Genomic DNA, 22,770 nt, shown 5'->3' with positions numbered 1-22,770 from the left:
TAAAACATTACAAATGCGAAAATCCTCGAGGGATAAAATCCATTCGACTTCGCTAAGACTCAAATAAGGATCACCCAATTTTGCGTAAAGAGATTTGAGGAATATACTCACGATAAAATATGCATGATTCCGAAGAGAAAAAAATGTAAAAAATATGCATCAAACTCTTGCTTACATTCAGAATGCCACCCCAAACGTGTTGTGCTCCGACTATCCCTGCCATCCGAAAGGGCGACTTACTTCGTGGGCACACAATGAGATTTCAGTGGTCCCCCTTTCTTCCTCCTATCCCATTTCCCAACCTTCTTCCTCCATCTCCCGACCATTCTCATCCCACTTTTATGGGTTCAAGCCCTGGAAAAACTCAATACACCAGAAACAGTTCTGGGACGGTGTGGGTGGGAGGGGATTGCCTCAAACCATGGAAGGTTGCGGCACTCGGGTGCAGATGGAGTGGCAGGCGACACCAAGGGGAGGGGTGAGGTGGCCCAAGGAGTGCGCCGAGCTCGGCGACTGTGCCCACGAGGGCAGGGGAGACGACATGACGTGATGAAAATACATAAGGTCGACTACTGCATCCTTGGTAGGGGAGAGGAGACGCTACACAGGATTGGGGGGGGAGACAGGATTGAGGGACTACGGCAAGATTGAGGAGGAAAGGCAGGAAATGGGGGAGCCCCCTTAATATCCAAATAGGACCCCTACCCCACCGACCTTACACTCAACATAACCCGGGTTTCTTAATACTCCTCCCAAGTTCACCCCGCACTTGCAGCATTAAAGATGAGAGGATAGAGCTCCTCAAACTACAATGTTGTTTCCTTTCGAAGACTGCGCATTCAGTACCATTCAGAGCCAAAAATTGCATCATGGTCCTCCTCGAAGGACATAGATTCCACTAGACCCAGAGACTTCAAAACTGAGAAAACAACAAGTAAGTATATGATAGGTACACAGACTAACTGATCGAAGGAAGGAAACCTTTATTACCGTACAGCTGGAGACTGCAGAAATAACAGTTGGAAAATGTATTATTTCCATTCGACAGCCAAAATATTTATTCTCTCTTATTTTTGCAGGTAAAAAGACAATTTTTTCAAATGAAAACGACAAGATTGATCTGATTTCATTAATTAAAAAGGACAAAGTGTTTTTTGCTCCTGGCGTGTGTGCCGATTCTCTGATGTTAAGAGTCAAAAGATTACAAAAAGTATAAAAAATTACGGCATTGAGCTAAACGTAAATTTTACAACTACATACAATACTGACAAGTAAAAACTGACCATTGGGAACAAAGTTCATGAGACAACGATGATTCGTTTCACCCTTTTAAAATTCATAAGAAAAATACTTCATAAAGTAGAAAAATATGAGAAGGCTCACAGCGACGGACAAATTGTAACGAGTTGCCCAGTGTATTCACCAGACGGTATTTAACTTGAGCGAGACAAGGGAAAGATAGAACGATAGACATGCTGAAAAGCGGTTATGGATCGCGGGAACGAAGTTGGACCGTCATCGTGGGGGAACACAATAGGGAAAACACTCTGCGAAAAACACAAGGCTGCAGAACAACGCAGCGAGATACGTAAGGGAGATGATCGTTTGTTTCCAGGTCGACAGCGTGGTTCGTAGAGCTTGGCACATTTGTATTACGTTACTTTCTGCTGCACACGCCTATCCATACAACTCATCGCGTTTCCAGGACATTCTAACCTTAAGGTTATTCTATTGCTTTTTTTCATTGAAATTGCGAATTGAAACCATAACTCCCTCACTTACCTCTCCATTGCACACCTGGAGTTCGTACTGTGAACTGTGAATCGGGTTTATGTGAAAGGAATAGGGAGAGACGAAGCGTGGCTTGGAGTGTACATAAAGATATGAAGGAAATACTGGGCAAGAAGAGTACTACAGAGATGAAATCGTAGAGAAGATTAGTACTTTATACATAATATAGTTAAGAAATAATGTATAATAGAAGATTTGTAAAATGTATACGTATAGGCGAGGAATCTCCTCTCTGGTATAGGTTACTACAACAAAAGAGTAGAAGCGAGTTTGAGAAAACTTCCACCCCACCAACAGGAATAGTGACGGGTGATCATTTTAGCAGAAAGAATGATCAAAATTGACTTTAATTCAAACACGATGTGTCCCTTGTATTGGTGCTTGATCAAGGGAGCTAAAAAGAGCAAACCGCTTCGCGAAACACAAGAAAATTTCTGGAATCAATTGTAAATTTCAATTGAGGCATTTTGGAATTATATTCAGAGACGAAGCTGTTCCGAACTACTTTACAATTATTCCTTATGTATTACTAAAACTTCGATGATGTCATTTAAAAAAATGAAGGGCCAATACGTCCAGTGAAGTGTCTCTAATATAGGTGGCTACATATATTATAATTGGAAGCTTCTCTCTGAATGCAGTTAAATAAAAGGGTGTAAGTACGACAAAACTACTGGCGCCTTGCCTACCCATGGAAATGACACGTACGCCGAAAGCCATCTCGCCTCATTCTATAGGTTTGAATAATTTTCGTAACCTTTACTTAATAACTATGCTTATGAAGTACCTATACATTTTAACACGAATGTTGGTTTCCTACCATCTGATCTCCGTTTCTTCCTTTAATAACACGTGGTTTGAAACTTTTAATGAAGTTCATAAATTTCAATGCATGCTCCAATTTATCCACAGCGATCATCACATGCATTTTCTGCAGAACTGAACTTGAGTACTAAACACGGATGTAAATGTGGTTGGTAGAGGAGCCAATAAATATTCTCTCCATCAAGCAACCTTGGAATAAATAAAAAGGGGAAAAACTGATCACGATGAGAAGGTTTGCCGTCAAGTTCCCACATCCATCAGACAGGAAACTTGAGGAACAGATGAGATATTCCTATGTTCCACAGCCTGCCTCCATTAAAACCCCATCACGGCCTGGAAGCTAATTAGGTCACAAGGAAATCGAGGGATCCTTAGCAGCCATTGAGATGGGTTATCATTACGGAAAGCAAGATATCGTGCAGCTCATCAAATCTCAATCGCTTCCTATCTTCCAATCACGAAAGAACTCCAACTATTACATCCACTTCTGAATACCACATAAGACATACGAGCCGTAGCGGAAGGTAGCATTTTTCCGTTCAAAACAACCTATACCCACAGCACGATACCTATCTCGACGGAGGTAAATTGCAATTGAAGCGTTTTCGAATCATATTAAGAGACGAAGTTATTCAGAACTACTTTACTATTATTTCTTAAGTAATACTAAAACTTCGACGATGCCATTTAAAAAATGAAGGGCCAATACGTCTAATGAAGTGTCACTAATAAAGTAAATAATCAAAAGTCAAAAATAAATAATCAAATATACAATTTTTCCGTTGAAAATAACCTTTACCCACAGCACGTCTTGTCTCGGCTTCTCAACCTCAAATTGTCTCGACAGTAATATACAAGTTGAAGTGAATTCAAGACCAGACAGAGTGGAGGTAAATATATTTCAGCCCATCGAACTGCATCTCATCAATATGCCATTGCAGAATGAATTACAGATATTATTATCAAAATAGCATAACCGATGGATTTTATAAGATGGTTCCTGGTAGTCCTTTGGACTACCACGAACGACTTAGCTTAAAGTCGAATTTTTCAGCATGGCGAGCAATTCAAAAAGCGTAATAAGCAAAACCTATTCCAAATATAATAAAAATAGAGACTGCCAAGTATGCCATTTAATATCACTACACATACAAGGTAGCGGTGTTTTTCATTATCTCTTTAACAACAATAATTGCGTGGTACAGGCTACCTCGGCAAGCCCTTCCGGAACGTATATTAAGGAATTTTTTTGGCCAAAATTTTCAAATTCAGATCCATATTCAGGCATTAAATACTACGTATCGCCCCGCCAGAGACGAAACGAAAGTGAAAAATACATAGAATTCTGACCATTTTTAAAACATGTCGAAGGATTGTGCGGGTAACGGTCCACTCGGGGACCATCCATAAGGCATCCATGGAGACACTGAAGACAGGGCGAACCGCGAATCATTTGCAAGGAAAAATGGGGATTCCTCGTCGAGTAAAAAAAAAGGTTCCCGAATACAACCGACCCTGTCTCCTTATCCTAAATTTACGAACCTACGCCCCCGGCGTGGATGCGTTCATGCAAGGGTACAGGGTCAGCAAGGATCCAGGTGAAACTGACTGGCCATGCGGCAAAAACGCCGAGGCCGGGAGTGGAACCAATTTATGCCCCTCCGGGGTAATTTATGCAAAAACGGCAGGCGTAAAATCCCGAAAAAGGTCCTGCAGGTCGGAGGGAAAACGGGAGGTGGGAGGAAAAAAATGCTCCTCGGCCCTGAAAACGATGGTCGGTAATGGCGCTATCCGGTCTTCCATTTTTTTTCCTGCAGGCCAGGCGGTCCAGCTCATGCAGACCACAGAATAGTAGGTCCCTGCATGCATCATCGTGAAATTCGAGGAGACCTGCAGATTAATCACACAAAATTGAGTTCGTCCATATCACGCAATTTCATCTCGTTCATAACGGGTAAACGCTTTTCAATTTTTTAAATTACGATTTCATATTCGTGCGTAGGTTTCGGCGGCGTTGTTCACGATGACTGCTACTTTTCGGGTTCTCCAGCCGCGTCTGTCGTTTATGGTTGACAAGTTTCGGAAGCCATCCTGCTTCCGTCTTCACCTTCGACCTGAAGACGGAAGCAGGATGGCTTCCGAAACTGTTGTCAACCATAAACGACAGACGCGGCTGGAGAACCCGAAAATTAGCAGTCATTACGATTTCACATACACGCTAGATATCGGACCAAGTCTTTGTTTGGGAACAATGAAACTTTTACCACATACACAGCTTCCAGGAAAAATAATTGAAATAACAATATGCTAAAAAACATGTAATTCAATACCTCCCTATACTTACCAGGAGCTTTTGATGAGAAGAAGGAGAAGTGTTTAAAAACTTTATTTATTCGTGATTTTGTCACCAGTAATAAGAAGGAAATGTCAACTTAAGGTCAATTCTTGAATATCCTAAGCACTCAAGACAAGCTTTGGCGAAGGAATGTTTATTCAGCTAATTTACTTGGGTGAAACCACGGTAATGATGTGTATTACAGCTTCGATGTAGGCATTAATGACATCAACTGAATCTTTACGATTTAGAAACCAAATTGTGTAATCATCAAATTAATGCAAATATTCCATAATCCTTCCTGAGCAGAAGTACATGTTCCTGAACTAGGCGACGAAATCACCGTAGATTGAGTGCAAGACAATGAGAAAACTCACCGAAATAAAGACAAATTTCACTGAATGCCAAGTATTTTTACACCCACATTCAATCGCGAAGTAAATCGTGAATGAAGTCAGTAATCTATAGGAGGGCGAAGGTGAATGGGTCAAGGGCGACTTAGGCGATAATCTCGGGAAAGAGAACTAGCCCAAAATAAAATAAATGACACTCAGAAATGGAGGAGATCGATTCAATCAATCGATTAGCCATTAAAAGGGCACAACTCAACCGTCCGAAAAAACTATCTATTCCAAAATTTTATCCCATTCGAGAATCTCGATGGATCAAAAACTGTAATTATATTGAGGCGTTCTTCGAGGACGATCGACCCACGAGCCCCAAACCGGGTCACAGGCATGAAGATCGAAGCGATTTATCGATGAATTCCGAAAGGCATTCGACATCCCCGAGATGCCATAATCTAACATAAGTGGCACTTCTAAGACTTCTAAGAATAGTAACATTCCACTCTATAGCATTTTAGTGCCATCGTTACGCGTATTATTCATGAGGTACCTATTAAGACGTCGAGAGCGATGGGGCTGTTCCATCGTGACACCGACGCTGTTTGCCAGTCAGTAGTTTAGCCAGTAAAGAAGTCAGGCGAGAAAGTATGGGTGTTAAAATACCCAGTAAAAAATAATGAGTATAAAAAAGTGGGGCGATGGAAGGAATTTAAAGATTTGCATGAAAAGAACCCACAGAAATGGCGTCCTAGGGGTATAAGTTCTTATTCGCATTTTTTTTAACACAAGCCTGAATTTGAGTTTTAGAGATGAAATGGTTCAATTTTATATCTATGTTTCTAATAATATTAGTTTTGAAATCGTATCAAAAATTAAACCAGGTGAATTAACGCTCGTTTGATAAAAGTCAACGAAATATTTGTAAAAAAAAGTAACCCAGCCTAGGAACCACAGATTAATTTAAGGGGAAAAGTATTATATAACTAATGAATCCATAATAAGAATTTTACCAGCACTTTCAGCATAACATTTCTTATTCATAAAAATTAAACCTGAATAGTAATATGTATTGGGAAGGCAAAACCAATTTCTCCAGCCCAAAATCGTTTTCTACAACAAGGTATGTGGGAGACGAGCAGGAGATGAGAATTGGTCCTCTCAAGGTTATAATTCCCATTTACTCACTAATTAAATCGGTACGTTAGTTCTAATCTTGCATTGATTTGCTATAGGAATTACTAATCGTTGGCAAGTTTTGCCTTTTCATGAATATCCACGTATTTTTTGTTATTATGTGTAATATATTACGACCGTCTGGTATGCATGCAGTGGTCCTCCTGCATGCTTCATGTTGGTGATGGATCATACCCTGCCAAGCACCCTAGAGGTAGCTTGCAGAATATTATGCGGATTCAGATCGATATGTGAGGGTAGAGAAAACCCCTAACTAATGCACAAGCGTGTGAATTTTCATCCATTAAGGGTCAGATAGCCAGTTACTTTCCATAAGCCACCTCGCACTTCGAGGATTTTGTTTTGCGGTGTCCGTAAAGGCCTGTTTACACGGTACATTAACACGTACGGGTTAATGTCTAAATGTATGAACGCGAGAATGAACGCCAAAATGCACTGTGTAACCACCCAACTTGTGCGAATGCATGCACAGAAAATAGAACCTGTTCTAATTTGGTTCATGCATTCGTGCATGTTTCGTTCCGGTCCACAAAAATCATTCACGCAAACGTACAGTAACTCGTACGTGTTAATGTATCGTGTAAACAGGCCTTAATACCCGCTACCATCAGAATCAGAACCCGGAACCCATCACTCGGAAGCCAAGCACTATACCCACTAAGCTACCGTGCTCCTGTCTAAACTCTAACATCACCGAATTCCAGTAAGTGGCGGCCATGGCAAAGGAATGTTAAAATAGCGAAAAATGCTAAAAATCCAAGAAGATCCCCATACTCGATCTTTCTCGAGGAAGCTCAAGAATTCTGTAATATCAGCTGAAGAAGCTGAAAGTGCGAAGGGATTTCCTTGAGAAGAAGGACTGGAGGAAAGATAAGGGGGAGATAGGAGGAGCCCCGAAGATGACGAGGGAGTCGGAAAGAACGAAGCGGAATGGTGGATGAGGGCTCGCCGAGGCAGGAATGGGCGGGGATAGGAGAAGATTGAGACAGTTGGAGTGAATTTATGAGATTCGGGAGCAGTTTGTAAAAACCGTTGGGTTGGGGAAGGAATGGCGAGAGGGACGAACGGAGGATAAAATGGGCGTGGTGGATGAACGAAGTTATATAGCGGGGAACGAAGGTTTGGTGACACTGTAGGGAAGGGTCCCCCCACCATCCAACGATACGTAACGCCTAATGGAAGAAACTGCATTAGGGACCTTGCGAGGAGATTATACGCTGGGGAAGATGGGTTTCTTCAAGGGATGGGGATCGCACGGGCTTGGGTACAAGGGTGGCCTATTCTCACTCCATGAGTCCTTGATGATTGGCGGTGGAACACCCCGAACGCCAGGAAAGGGATGAAGGCAAGTATATCCACCTGGCACGATTGCACTCCCACGGAAAAAGGTCATTCCGTCAGTTTAATGGTTTTGGCGGCCAACCAAACATGAGGAAAGAGACAAAGTCGCTGGATGAATATGTCCTAAGAAAGAGAATCCGAATACCAATTTAAGTTAGAAGGAGTAATATCTCCGAAACACGATTTTCCATTGACCTCAACCCCTCGGCCTTAACCCTTTCGCAAATAAGTTGATGACGCCACAAGCTCCTAGAGGTGGGAAGGGAAAAGACGTCGGATGTGGACGCTAACTTAAGCTACCAAATACCATAGGGGAAAGGAAGAATTATACCCCCTAGGAAATGGAAGAAAGCAAGAGAATCCTAAGTAAGGCTAAATGAAGAGTAATTAATAAAATATTTTTAACGTTGTTTACATAAGGAATAGCACAATTGTCCACTTAATTTCAGTTCACCAATAAATTGGGAGGACATTTGAGCAATATCACACTTAAAAATGACTTAAAACTTCCACCATTTCGAGTCGCAAACCACAAACGAAATATTTCCAAAAAAACCCAACTGTTTTCTTAAAATGCACTGAATAGCCTGCACTCCAGCTCAAATATACCAATTGCATATAATGACCACAAATAATTTACCATTCAAGGTAGGTTTATGTGGAATTTGACAAACCACTTTTACGTAGAGCTAAAAAAAACCATCGTATCCGTAAAGGTTTGGAGTATTTTGAGCACACATAATGCTACTGCCAACATAGCTGGGCTGGCTGGAGATGTTCGGATGTCGATGCGAGGCCCTCTTAACATCCGGAGGCCAGAGGGGAGAGAACTCCGAGGACCGACCATTCTCGTGCCCATTACAGGCACGCTACCCCGTACAACTCCTCCCATGCTCAACATATATCCAGTCTCCGCTGACACAAGCGTGCAGTCTCCCACCCCCTTCACTCCACCAAAACTAAATTTCCCCCACTCGCATTAAATCTCTCGCTTTTCCCCCAACCCCCTTCGCACCCTCCCCCCCCCCTCATCGTATCCAGCACAGAAAGAACACCATCCCCTTAGAGGAACACCATTCCTCCTTCCCCCTCGTCGCGTATTTTATTTCCAAATGCGATCCTTGTTCCATTTCTTACCCCTCTCCCTCCCTTTAAATATATATCCCTGAAGGAACACGGTCGTCTGTATTACCACCATGGCGTCTAGTTAAGGGGCGTAACCCATCAAGACTCGATTCAGGGGTGCAAGAGACCCATAGCCCCTCTCCTTGGGGACGGAAGAAGTGGGGAGTCAAGATACAATACGGATTCTGGAGATCGTAAGCGTGCGAGAGGAGGTTTGAGGATAAGTAGGGAGCTCAAACTTTTGACGATGTTGAAGTTGGTATAAAGCGTGTGCATCGAGAAAGAAATGAATCCTCGGTGAAAATGCACGCTTGTTAAGTCCACTAACTTCATGAAAGGTTTGGCTAAACACATAGCGCGATTAATTAAGGAAATTTGTGAGACTTGTGACGACTGCTATACTATAAATTGAAAATATTTCACTCTATCGTTTTATCAAAGTAAAGTTTGTTCACCAAAATGGGGTAATACTGCTACCCGAACAGTATCATCTGTTTTATAGACCATAACCTTGAATTTAATGGAAAATAAATTTATCATTAATTAATGCATCAAAGTCACTCTTTTCTCGATTGTCACTTCCGAAATTTAGTATTTCTATTTTAAATCAAGAGTAATGGGGAAGACTAACGAAAATATCTATGAAAAACCAAGGAAGAATGCTGTGCGGAGGGAAAATATTTAATCAAGATATGAGAAAAAGTTCCATTTCAACTCACTACAATGCAAACGATTAATTCTAAACCATAGGACAGTAAATCAAAAGATCGATCGATCTATATTTAGCTTAAGGCATTAGAAGCAAAACTGTATGCGCACTTGCGTTAAAATCAGGCACATAACAAGATTAATGACTGAGGTCAAAAAATACTTCCTGAAATGAAACAAAAAGTACACTGAATTTCAAAAACAAAATCTCAGGGGATAATAGCAGGAAAGAGGAAACGAGATTACGTAGGTACTACTAATGAGACGATAGTATGAGGACCTCCGTAGCAGAGTTACAGACAGCCTGCATTCTGCTCTCAACTAGAGCGCTCCATCAATTTCCCAAGCAAGCGGTCCAAGGTTGACAGGATGAGAATCTAGCGGTTTAGGGTGAAATTAAGCGTGGTTTTACGCCCAAAATTATTAATAAGCAGTAATAAGATCAAGAAAAAGATTATGGGAACTTACATAATGGCCGTACATAATGAAATGTGTCTCTAACGAAACGTGAAGAATTTACAGGAAGAAGAAACAACAGAGGAGAGCAAAGGAATCATATAATGGAAAACAGGAGATGATAAACCAAGAGATTGAAAGTCCTTTCCTTTGAAGAGAGAGGGAGTCCTTTGAAGCAACTGCTAACGGAGATTAACTTGCTATAGAGGGAGATATTTAACGAACTGAAAGGTAAACAGATATTCCCATGCATTTGAAAAAGGCATTATGATTCGTTCAATGATATCAGGCTCGACTATGTGGAAGTTGATATTCGAAAATTAAAAGAAGACTTCGTTGTTTGCTTAATATTGAAATTTGTAGTACTTGACAATGACCTCTATGGATCGAAACATGTTGTACCGACGAAATAAATCAGTGGAAGTCAACAAAGTCGTCTTTTCATTTTCGAAGGTAATATGAATTAACACCCGATTTCAAGAGAATGGCCTGAATGCATAACATCATTAATCGTTATAGTCAAACCTATTTATAATTTTTCGAAATAACAAACCAAATTTTGAAATATTTTCGCGATAAAATACACTCAAGCTACTACGTATGACAATATACTACGTTCACTGTCCATTGAATAAGTATATCATATCTGAATGCTAACGCATACCGTATAAGAATGCTAACAATTTGATTTATTTAGGCCTGAGACGCTGAGATTTTAGACGAGTTGCATTTTCCTTTAACTCAAAACAATGGAGATTTGATACTGCGTTTCACTTCATTTCACAATAGTTTTAATCTCTATCGACAGATATCCGTTCTACTGCAACAGAACGCCACTACTCACAGTTTGACGACGGCGATGTAAAAGGTCAAAATACGACCTCATGCAAATCAAAAAAGAGAACATTGAAGGGTCGAAAATAAATTTGATCCCCAAGATTCAACTGGCATGATGCTTCCTGCGATTGATTTGACTTCATTGGACCGGCCACGATGCACTGCCGAGATTAAGGGAACAGGGATAGGCTTTAAAACCATCACATCTCCAATTAACACGTGACGTGTGCGAACTTTGGTCCGAGTTCCTCCTCCAAGAGAAAATGGAACGCTTCGATGACCGTGAAAACGGGGCCAATGCGGACGATCTGGCAAAATGGGTCCGCGGGGCAAAGGGGAAGTTTGAACCTCCGTCTCTCCACGTCACGTAATCACCAGGCCAGGGGATTCGGGCGAGGGGGGCTTATTGGCTCGAGCCATTTCCCGTCCAATGCAGATTCGGGCAGCCTCCCAAGTCTCCCACCACCAAACCCGCGAACTCAGAAAAAAAAAGCTTTTAGGAAAAGTAAAGAGCGAGAGAAAACATTGTCGACACCGAGGCAATTAGGGTCCGCCCACAACGGAAAATAACTCACGAACGTAATTCAAGCACATTCTGCCATCACTCCCGCCCTCTCTTCATAAATAAACCGAAGGCGGATATTCCCTCTTGCCTTCAGCAATCAGGGATATTGTTCCCTCCAAGAATCTCTGACCTAAAAAGGGGATGAAATTACCACAATCGAACCGACCTTCAGTGAATAAACTATCACTTAAAATTTCTGCTATAGTCACTTATTGTTAGTAAACGAAAATCTTCCATAAGTCTTCAAAGACGCTTAATTGACCGGGAATAGACCAAAAGGCAAGTTCATATCATAGTTTAGTTGGCAACTAACAAGGATGCAAAAACACTTCGCAGGCTCAAAATGTGTGATGTCTTTTTAATGACCCTGACGATTTCACAGACATCTTTCCTGCTATCTTCCGGGGGTTTACTCACTACTGCGTCAGAATTCACAGTGAATTGGTAAACCTGATAACTTTAATGATATACCCCACATTGCCCCTTTCGAATTAGGATGCCATTGAAATTGTTCGACTTTAATTCAAGGTACAATCAGGACGAAGCTTTGAAAAATAAGCGTAAGGATTTTTTCCTATAAATAAAATAGAAAATCGACCATAGTTTTGAACAAAACACTTGGTTTTTGGGTTATAACGAATTTCTGAGGGGGAGAATTGGTGTTTCAAATTTAATTTATCTTTTTTGTATGATAATTTACTATTATTTAATTTGCACCGAGAATGGAACGGGAACATTTACTTTCTACACTGTGTACCTGGGCAAGAGTTCTACCACGCGACACGTCTCCCTAGCATGCGAGAAGTGGAGTTTTCTAGCTCGTACAAAAAAGGCAAGTGAAATAACCCGTGAAAGTAAATTGAAAGTGCTAAGAAGAGTGGGAGAAAAGCGAAGTCTTCTAAAAACCTTAAATAGAAGACGGCACAATTTAGTTGGCCACATTATGAGACATGATGGCCTGATGAAAGCAATCGTAGAAGGACAGGTGGAAGGAAGAAGGGCAAGAGAAGGCCCCGAATCAGTTACATAGGACAGGTTATAAAAGACGTGAAAGAGAAGAAATACGTCGATATGAAACGGCTGGCGGATAGGAGAGAGGAATGGAGAGCTGCGTCAAAGCAATCTTCGGATTGTTGACTAATGATTAGGGATTGTCGGATCGGATACCTCGGATCCAAATATCCGCTGATATTGCCCTTCATCGGATACATCGGATCCAAAGTCGCGGAAGACATCGGATCTGGATCCGAAATTTTAAATAATAGCTTCAGTGAATGCAACGCGCAATAAAGGTGGAAAGAGTTCCGATTCTATCTTCGAGTGCGCCGTCGCATGCGATTCTTATCCTACTCATGAACCGTTTTGTTTAAAAGCTCTCGCAGAGGTTACGTAGGAGAATTTCAGCCGTGGAAAATAAAAATTGCAAAATACGACTGGCACATAGTGTGACTCATCCCAAGAGATTGAATAATTATCGGGGGAATCTCAGCGACAGGAATTTGAAAATGCATTTGGATCCGATAATATCCGATCCGAAAGATCTGGCTCCGTAAATAAAGGATCCGATCCGAATCCGGATCCGATAAAAATCCTGGATCCGTCCATCCCTACTAATGATGATGACAAAATGCACCATTTCAGTAAATAACGCGAGAATACTCAAGATTATACTTAAATCGTTCACAATGGACCCACAACGGAGAGAAAAAATGTGAGAATAGTGTAAACAGCACAACAATTAAACCATAGAAGGAGCCATCTGGGTCCGTTCGAAGAAAGTACAAAATAGCAAGAGTGAAAATATAAAACCCCTCACAGAATTAGTTTTTCTCGCTAGGGGTATGGACGATGACATTTTGGAGAACGCCGTGAGTGCGCACAGAAAGTGCCTAATGAGTCCAGCAGTTCCGCTTTTTTCTTTACTGGAAACAATGAGCAAAAAAAACTTAGAGAAAAAGTCATTACGGCGGAAGGACGGTACGCCTCAAGCTCCCTTGCTTTCTCCCCACTTCACAATCTCACCTTCTCGACACACATTAGCAGAAATTTGTCGCCTTAATAACACCGCTTAACTATACGAGATAATCGTTAACTACGTTGTCGGCACACGAGCCTGAATAATTTGAACTAGATGAGAAAATCGGATAGGGAAATTTTCCCACCTCGAAGTATCCAGAAATTGAAGCGAGTGGAAGAAATTTCCTTAAGAGAACGATTAAAAGAAATTGGAGTGAAGTCATTGTCCTCAAAACAGATTATGCACACATAGATCTAACTTTCCCCGGCAAAAAAAGGAGAAAGCATAATTTTTAGGGGGATATGGAGAATAGAGGGTTTGGGCGTAGAGTATGAAATCGCTTATCCATAGTTTCACCCATGGAAACCGTAAGCATTGCAATCGAAATTCCTGATAAGCACAAGAGATTCATGGAATGTACCTTCATTACGCTGCAGACAATTATGTCCTTACCAAGAAGAGACAAAAATGCAACTAAAATTCTCAAGATCCAAGTATTTCACTTTTTCGGTTTAAATGTTCTTTGAGGTCACACATTCTTGCTACCTAAAAGAAAAGTTTTCTCTCATCGTATCCTAATTGCTTCACTTACACATAGGCTACGTGGTTTGGAATCATAATATTGGCATACAATCCCTTTCAACTTAGTGGAAATAGGCGATAAAAAACTTTTCAAACGGTGATCACCATGAAAATATGTATAGCTTATTTCACTTGAATAGCGAAAAATTTGCCATATAATATACTGCGGCTTTACCAGAACTTCACACATTGAAACCAATTTTAAGATAACGAAAACGATGGCGAGGAAGGAATAGTTAAGGAATTTTAGATAGAATGAAAGGCAGCAGGCCTTATTGTGAATTGAAGAGAAAAGTACATGAAGTCAGGGGAGGCTATCAGAATGCTTCATAAGTACTAAATGGAAACTTACCTTACTCGGTAGAATACGTTAATAATAATAATAAAAAATATTTAAATGATTTGCCCATATTTATATGCTATATTTATATCTAAAGGATTAGGATAACAACCTGGCCAAGCATCGTTTTTTCTCTCGAAATTTACAGCAGACCATTATAATCGCATCGCCTATCAGAAATACTTCCAGAGCAGCCCTCTCCAGTCAGACCACCTCCTTCCCCGCTAAGCAAACACTCCAGCCCCGTTCGCTCCCATTGAAGAAGCAGGGTGTACCCTTAGACCCGTTCGTAAACCACCCTTCTTTCACTCCTACTCCTCCGCAACTCCTCCAGGCCTATCCCGCGGTGCTTATTCTCCCCTTTTCCAAAACCACCTCTCACAGTGATATAACACTACTCCCCTACTAACCACAAGCACCATCCGTCTCCCTAAAAACCTTACCAATCTCCCGCCTCCCCCAACACTAACAAGGAACCTTAATGCTCCCACATAAACACATTCACACGCACTACGCGAGTTAAGGGCGTAAGAAATGTGAGTCATCTGAACGAAGCTCAATACAAAAATTTATCGAAGATACATTTGAGAAACTGGGATGTGGCAGAGCATTTGACCATATGGATTAATCCCTGTCAACACCATTTTCTCTCCCAATTTTTCAACCATTGTTTTCAAAATATCATACGTGTTTTTGCTAAAAAAAATATTTCTGCGTATTTTTTAGATGACTGGTCTGTAAAAGTGAAAAAGGAAATTTACCAGTTACTTGCATTGGAATAAACTGTACATTTTGGGGTGCGTTACTGATGCACCTACTTGTAAATACATCCTGATTAAGGCTCCTTGATTCCGGAAACTTTCTTCCTTACGTTGCTGATCGCATTTCTTATACGTGTGGCCCGAAAAACAATAAAAATCGTAAATACCGCCACGAATACTAAAATACGAGTAAAGAATATGCATCAACTAAAATTTTTATTCACGAAAATCAAGGAACTCTTGCTACGATTCAGGTAATGTACAGCATTCATTAGCACGCGAGTGATGTAATATTGCGTGCAATCGTAAAGTAAGACCACCAATCCCTTCCGTAAAAATGCCAAAGCACACTTTCCCCACACGGACGTCCCCCCTCGGCGCCAGCCCTATCCCCAAAATCCCATTCAAGTTTATCCTCCACCCACCCCCAAACACATCCATTCCCTCGGGGCAAACGCACTCTCCTAACATTGAAACACATTGGAGTGAGCGCAAACGTAAACTACTTCATCCCTTCCCGCTACGCCAGCCACAGCACGAACGCCCACCCCATTCCAACCCCCTCGCCCCCCCCCCCCCCCCGAAGAATAGCCATCACTTCCTCCCCCGCCTCTCCAAACTCCTTCCCAAATCCAACCCCTCATTCTCTCCGAAAAAAAACACGCAGAGTGCGTGAGGAGAGGAGAGCCATTAGGGAACAGCAGGGCCCGGGGGGTTGAGCAACTTCCATCGCGCTCGGAGCGGTCACACTCGAGAGAATAAGGAGGGGGGTATCCACTCGGGGGGTTCAGCGGTACGCCCCCCTTGGCCCTCACTCACTTGGCGCCACCGCGTAGGGACGAGAGTAAACGTTGAAGTCAACCGACGGATGAGAGAACTGGTCCACTCCAGTTGACTGCGTTGAGAAGTAATGCATCAGTTCTGACACAAATTTACGATAGTGATAAAATATTTGGTAATTTTCATTTATATATGATAGAAGGCTGATGGAAGTACGATAGAAGTACATATGAGAAATGTTGTACTTTCTATTATGGATGAACCCGATGAAAAATAATATATCAACCCTGAGAGTAATTCAATGAGAGCGACTGAAAATTGCATATTTTTCATTTATTCTAAAATAATAAATCATAACATGTTTGTAGTTTCTAATTTTTTTCTTTTTAACACGACTGCTTATAAGCCTCAGTGCCATCATCAAGGTATTTTATATCATTATAAAAAAGGTAATCATCTGAAATATCTACGAGGTATTAATCAAGCGCCTAGGGTTTTCTAAAAACATCAACTTCTCCGAATTACTCAACATCAGGTGGGGAGTACCTTATACTGTGGTGACGTGACTTGTTTTTCTATTTTTTTTCGAATTTCAAGATGGCCAGGGGACGCACTAAAAAGTGTCTTGGACGGTCGCGAGCGTGATTATCGTCCTTTAGGGGAGGAAAAGAGTGCCGAGGGTGTAATTAGGGAAGGGGAGGGACACAGAAGGATCCTCTAAATCCCACCCCACATGCAGGGCGAAACGTTAGTCAAGAGCGACACCTCGGCGAAGGCGTCAATCACATTTTTCAGAGGAATACTACAATCCCACCCCCTGGCCCGCCTTCACTCATTTAACTTTGCCCCAGGGACTTCCCAATTATATTCTTACACTATGAAAGAAATCTGAGTGAAAAATATGAATTTACTTCATTACGTAGCAAATGCTTGCTACAGAATAATGCAAGAGCCTGGATAGACTAAGAGACATACATTGGTATGCACAAATGTGTGTCAAGATCTAGTATTTGGTTGATAATGATCATTAAAGTGTTGGCTTCCCATCGTAACAACTTGAGTTTAAGCCTCGGCGGTTGCGGAGATTTTAAGAATGAATTCTAATCCCTAATTGAATGCTTTGGAGAGGAAACTTAAATACACAATTGCTTCCGCTAATGGGTCAAATTGCTATAGCACCTTACTCAGGAAAGGCTATCGCTGACGCCACGTCTTCCTCCACCCTTTCTCCCCGAATAGCGCAAATGACAGAAGCTAAAATGAAGTTTACACTAAGAATACAAGATCTACATTATCTGAGCTCTGAGATTCTCCGAAAACAATTCGTTAACACTCAAATCAATTCGCTAAGACTGAAACCAATAGGTCATAAGAAATCCTGATTTCTAACAGACAACAATAATGACAAAATAGACATTCGAAAACTGACTCCCAAGGTCTGAATATTGATTATTTCGTGCCTATATTTGAATGCATATCGAGGAAAACACAAAAAAATAGTTATGTTCCTCAATAATAACTTGCGCAAAATTACAAAAGAAGCACGTTTAAGTACAACGAGATACGCCGTTATCATGGAACGGCTAATGAAGAGCATGGGACGTACCCATTATCAGCACCCATCGGGAGAAGCACCTAGCACGGATGGGAAAAAGAAGTTAGGATAAACGGCTGAATATATATTCATCTAGCGTGACAGTATCATTGTGGGATGGGAGAACAGTGGAGGAGATGGTTGAAGATAAAGCCGCCCTTTTGTCCGGACTGGGACGCGAGAAGTGTTGGGAAAAGGGTCAACTGTTTTCCGACGGCGTTGGAGGCGCCGCGCCGGCAGTTCCTATTCTTGGGTCATAGCGCACACAGTTGGGAACTCCAACGTATGAACTCGCAATCAGGGTGGACGGGCATACGCTTGTCTACAGTGGGTGTCGTGGCACCCACATGATCTTTAGAGGCGCTTAAGTACCCTTGAAAACCCAAACTATCTGGTAAAAATGTAAGGATGGTTGAATTAATTTTCTTGTATAAGGCCTTTGTATAAGGTATTATTCTGTTTAATTATTAGGTATGTTCCCCACCCATCATGGTTCCGGTACCGTTATATCCAGCCCGATAGAATCTTTATAATGATATGACAGTATCGAAACCATGGTCGATTTTAACTAATATTCAGTGTGGTACGTTCAAAGTGAATTTGATTCCCCTCTTCACTTCTTATTTTACAATGGCAAGTTGAATTGCAGAAAAATTTATTTATAATTAAATTTATATTCAATAGAACACTTGGTTCAAAATAATTCATAAGACTAAATTCATAATGGGAGTATGAGGAATGACAAAGTGCTGGGGATGTCGCAAACCGTGTAAGTGAATAATGAGGATAATAACGGGGCAGGGGAAACACACAAGCACTTTTGGAACCCACGCAAACAATCCTTAACACGCCTTGGAAATAACTGCTGAAATGAGGACATACATTCGGGTCGGATCTGATAAGCTTACAGATTACTACAGATGAGTCACCTTAATATTGAGAAGCATCGCACACATCAGTGAGTGATCAGGAACCCTCAGCAGCCACAAATGTAAACAATCCATACGTGCCGACCCTGGGTTGTCTTACGCAGTAATTTTACCCTAGGTCATCTACAGGCCGCCACAGCAATTACCATGAAGTTCAGCTTACTAAAACCACTTGTTTGTTTCCACACTTTTATTTTCACCGACCATCGTTTCAGCAACTTGAGCCATTATCAGATTTCCACCGTATCACGCCGGACACTGTATCATTTACCATGAAGTTGCAGATTACACGCAAGATAAAAATTGAATCATGTGAGTTCGCATGAGAGAGTGATTTTTATTTTGTAAATTAATGCTTTATATTTGGTATGAGTTTGGGCATTGTCAAAGGAGGAATCCACGCGAACATGTGTCGTGCTTGTAACCAATTTGGAATTTCGGAAAAATTGTTCCTTATGGAAAATTTCCTAGGTGGGTATGCGAGAAAAATGCGTGTTTGTGTTTTATATTCTTCCACACTAACCTTACTATACGCATTGACAGTAGCGGATCCAGGATAGGGACAATCGGGGGTCAAAATTCCAGCATTAAGAGGGGTTGGAAAAAATTACCATTATATCTAGCGTAAATTGGATATCCAAGGGGGAGCTATACCCCCCCCATAGACCCGCCACTGCACCTTGATTTTTTTTTAATGCAGCCAAAACACCACAAGGCCAAGGACTCATATCATAAAGGACTTATATGCGTATTCGCCTTCATTACACTCAATCGTAAACAATACCTTCATTTGATCATTAGAGAAAACGACCTTGGGGAATTCATTTTATTCGACAACAAACAGCACGCTGAAATAACTACGTAGTTGTATTTAAAATATGCGTCAACATGTGACTTTTATAACGGAATATCACTATGTCAGTGCCAATCTGTTCCTATGTTTCATTTTATTTGAAGTAACTTTCTCCTATTTCTTTTTGCCGCGTCTCTCGATCCTAAGGACGTATTTTTTATACCCGTGCCATAGCTTCAAGTTGGCGAAATCTCGAAGTAACGCCTCCAAATGTCCGCAGATACAAACAAAATACATCCTTAAAGCTACTCAATTGAAGCCTCAGTATTAAAATTAACCCAGAAAAGCATATTCTTATGAAGCCACTTTGATCCGACCACGAAAAAATAGGGTTAATGAAGAGTCTCGTCAATTGTGTCCAATCATAACTTAAATGGAGGAAGAAGATTATTTCATGAAAAAATAATGAAAGCATTAGGAAAAAATTCTACCTAAAACGTTTACCGCAATGCAGAATATTCTACAATTTAATTTCCTGAACAGAAATAAATAAAAACAGTGGCCGAATGATTCCGTAATCTGAAAACAATAGGCATTAAAATATAACGAGGAAAAGATTTCTAGCGGCGAAGATAATAAAAACATAGATAAGGTCATAACGGACAACGGCGATAACCAATTCAGTCAAAGGGATACAGAGTGATATTTCATCCACCATATACACGTAATGTAACGAAGCACTTAAATCAAAATATCATGTCCTTCAGCCATGCCATAAAAGTCGTTCATTGAATCTTAAAGTTCCATCCAACTTCATGCGCGGAAAAGAATCAAGAAAAGAGGAAACAATGCCTGTCGACACAGTATTGTGCGTCATTCAGCACCTGGAATAGCTAAAAATAATCAAATCATAACAATGGAAGAGTTGAGGAACGCAAACAGATAACTATAGGGATCATTACCTGAAGAACGCAGCTCAGTTGCTCTATGGCCTCAATATCTGAGGATGAATATGAATAAATATATTGGATCTTCGACGGAGGGAGGCGCTGAAAGATAGCGACCATCTCTCAAGCCTTCAACCCTAATTTACTATTCTTGATTAACTATTACACGGGTCTACTTTCCTGTCATACGATTGTATGATGATGTTAGATTCCAAAGTGGAAAGGGAAAAAGATCACATGAAATAGCTCTGACGGCCCTGAAGTCTATAACCATCTTCTAAGAAGGCATAGATACCCACGACCGACGTTGTTAGTGTTTAGGAGAAAATATATACAAGAGCGATCAAGGCAGTGCCAAAAGTAGAGACTTACCTATATTGAAATAAAAATTTCAGCATCACTAAGCAATCTGGAAAAAGTAAGCAAAAAACACACAGGGAAGCGAGTACAATAAAACGTGGTCAAATACCCATGAGTAGATATTAAGATTCCAATACTTCTCCTTACGTGAGATAAATTTGGAAATAAAATTTCCAATTGAAAAACGCAGCATGAAAATAAACTATATCCGTCGTCAGGGAAGGAGGACCATCCGACCAAAGACGTGATTTCGGGTGTAGCAACTTCAATCTCGATCCAATGTGCACCGGACGAAAAATACTCTTTTTTAACGCTTACTATGGAATTATAGCTTCAGTGACATTAAAGGGATTACTATGGACGTAAAGTCAAATGAATAGGCAACTTTCGGGAATATGAATCGATATTTCGGCACTTAAATTCGTGAAGACGACATTTCGCCCGTAGCTCGGACGCTGAGAAGAGGGCAACGTGGAGGAGCGCGACTGGGTGGGCACTTTAGAAAGACATGCTCCGCGGAAGGCCAGGCTAATTGCCCATCTGCCCACATACCTCGGAAGACCACGAAAGGCACGCAGACAAAGGAGGCAAGAGTGTTGGGGGTCAGGGACAGGGAGGAGACTGTAAGCTAGCGGTCGAACAGGTGCGGGGCGGGAACTCTCATAAGGAAGAGACGGCGGCGCCGACCTACGCCCGGGAGAGCCGCACCCAGTGTGCAAATGATAAAGTCTCCGTGTGGTGACGTGAGAACGTGTTGAGGAGAAGACGAAGCGCTGAGGAGGAAGAAAAAGAAAGGAAAACACTCAATACTCCATCGTAGGACGCTACTTCAAAGGAAAAGCAAGGAGCATTAAAACAGAACCCACGGAAGACAAGGTAGCCGTTGACAGATTTTCTCAGGCAATTAATTAAGCATTTTTTACCGTTATATACTTGCTAATATGGTTTTCATGAGCGAGAGTAAAAGCTTTTGGCAGATGGAATGGAAGACGATGAAACTTTGAGGAAGTCTTTCATGATGCATGAGAAAGGAAAACTCCGCAATTCCACACAGGAGTTTATCCATCTATTTATAGCAATCCATATTGTTTGGAATTGCACAGTTTTTCATTCCTGGGCATCACCACCACTCCTTCGCGGTCCACCCTTCGCTATTACCTCAGCAAACAACTTTCTAAAGACAGGCTTTTCCATCGGCCCCGAAATCGCACAACTATCTTCATTCCATCAATTTTGTATCCCTTCCTCTTCCCTACTCACCTCATGTAATCCTGCCTCTTTTACTTACAAACACAGTCATATTTAGCAGAAAATGAATTTTTCAAACACTACCAGAAGGACCACATGTACACAATCATCTTATTCACGCAATTCCTTAGGGAAGAGAAGGAAATGACCAAGAGGAAAGATTTTTTAAACCGAGGTTATTCTAGAACGGAGGCTCCAATCCTTTCCATTCACAACATTTTTCCTCTGGTTTTCAGAGATGGCGGATAGATAACATCTAGCACACGCACTCACGCACATAGAGATGAATTCTAATAAGCGGGTGGGCAAAGCAAGTCACCGATTACGGGCGAGACGTATACCCTCGCCCACTAGATAGCTCATATGGACGTGACCCCACCGTTTCACCTCCACAACCGCAACCGGCGAGGGCACGATTCAACTCGTACGGCTTATCAGACCGAGTGGTAACCACGGGATGGCAGCCTCATCCCGGCCATAAAAATAAAAACGGATCTACTCATGCGTGGAAACACGCGGTGGGAAATGTCCTCAGGGGCGACCGCAAGGGGGTGGGCGGTAAAAGGGACGATCTGCTCTCCAAGACGCACATTCAGAGAGGTGTGCGGCGCTGCTTCGACCGAGCGTGGGAGCCACGTCACGCGGGCGTGTGTCACCCACAGAGTCATCGCCGGTTACATCCAACCACGCCACCGCTACCACTTATTTACTACGCGATTTGCGTCCTACATATTCTCTATCACGGAAGAAGAGCTACTCAGCACCATCACCAACGATCAAAGATTTCTTCTTTCACAAAATTATGAAAATTCATAGATTCAAACGGTTTAAATCGATGCTTTTACAAGTAATACAAACGACACTATCGAAAAGTCAGCAGAAAAAGAGAATTCGG

General features: G+C 41.5%; 1 protein-coding gene across 4 annotated transcripts in view; it reads right to left on the bottom strand.

The window, feature by feature from the left end:
* The window catches only part of LOC124156362 (rhotekin-like), a 585,015-nt gene that overhangs the window by 56,756 nt on the left and 505,489 nt on the right, over positions 1-22,770 (bottom strand). The window lies entirely within an intron of this gene.

Source organism: Ischnura elegans, chromosome 3 (genome assembly GCF_921293095.1).
Source record: "Ischnura elegans chromosome 3, ioIscEleg1.1, whole genome shotgun sequence".
Classification (NCBI taxonomy): Eukaryota; Metazoa; Arthropoda; class Insecta; order Odonata; family Coenagrionidae; genus Ischnura; species Ischnura elegans.
Note: the sequence above shows the minus strand (reverse complement) of the source record. Positions and strands in the feature narration are given on the sequence as shown.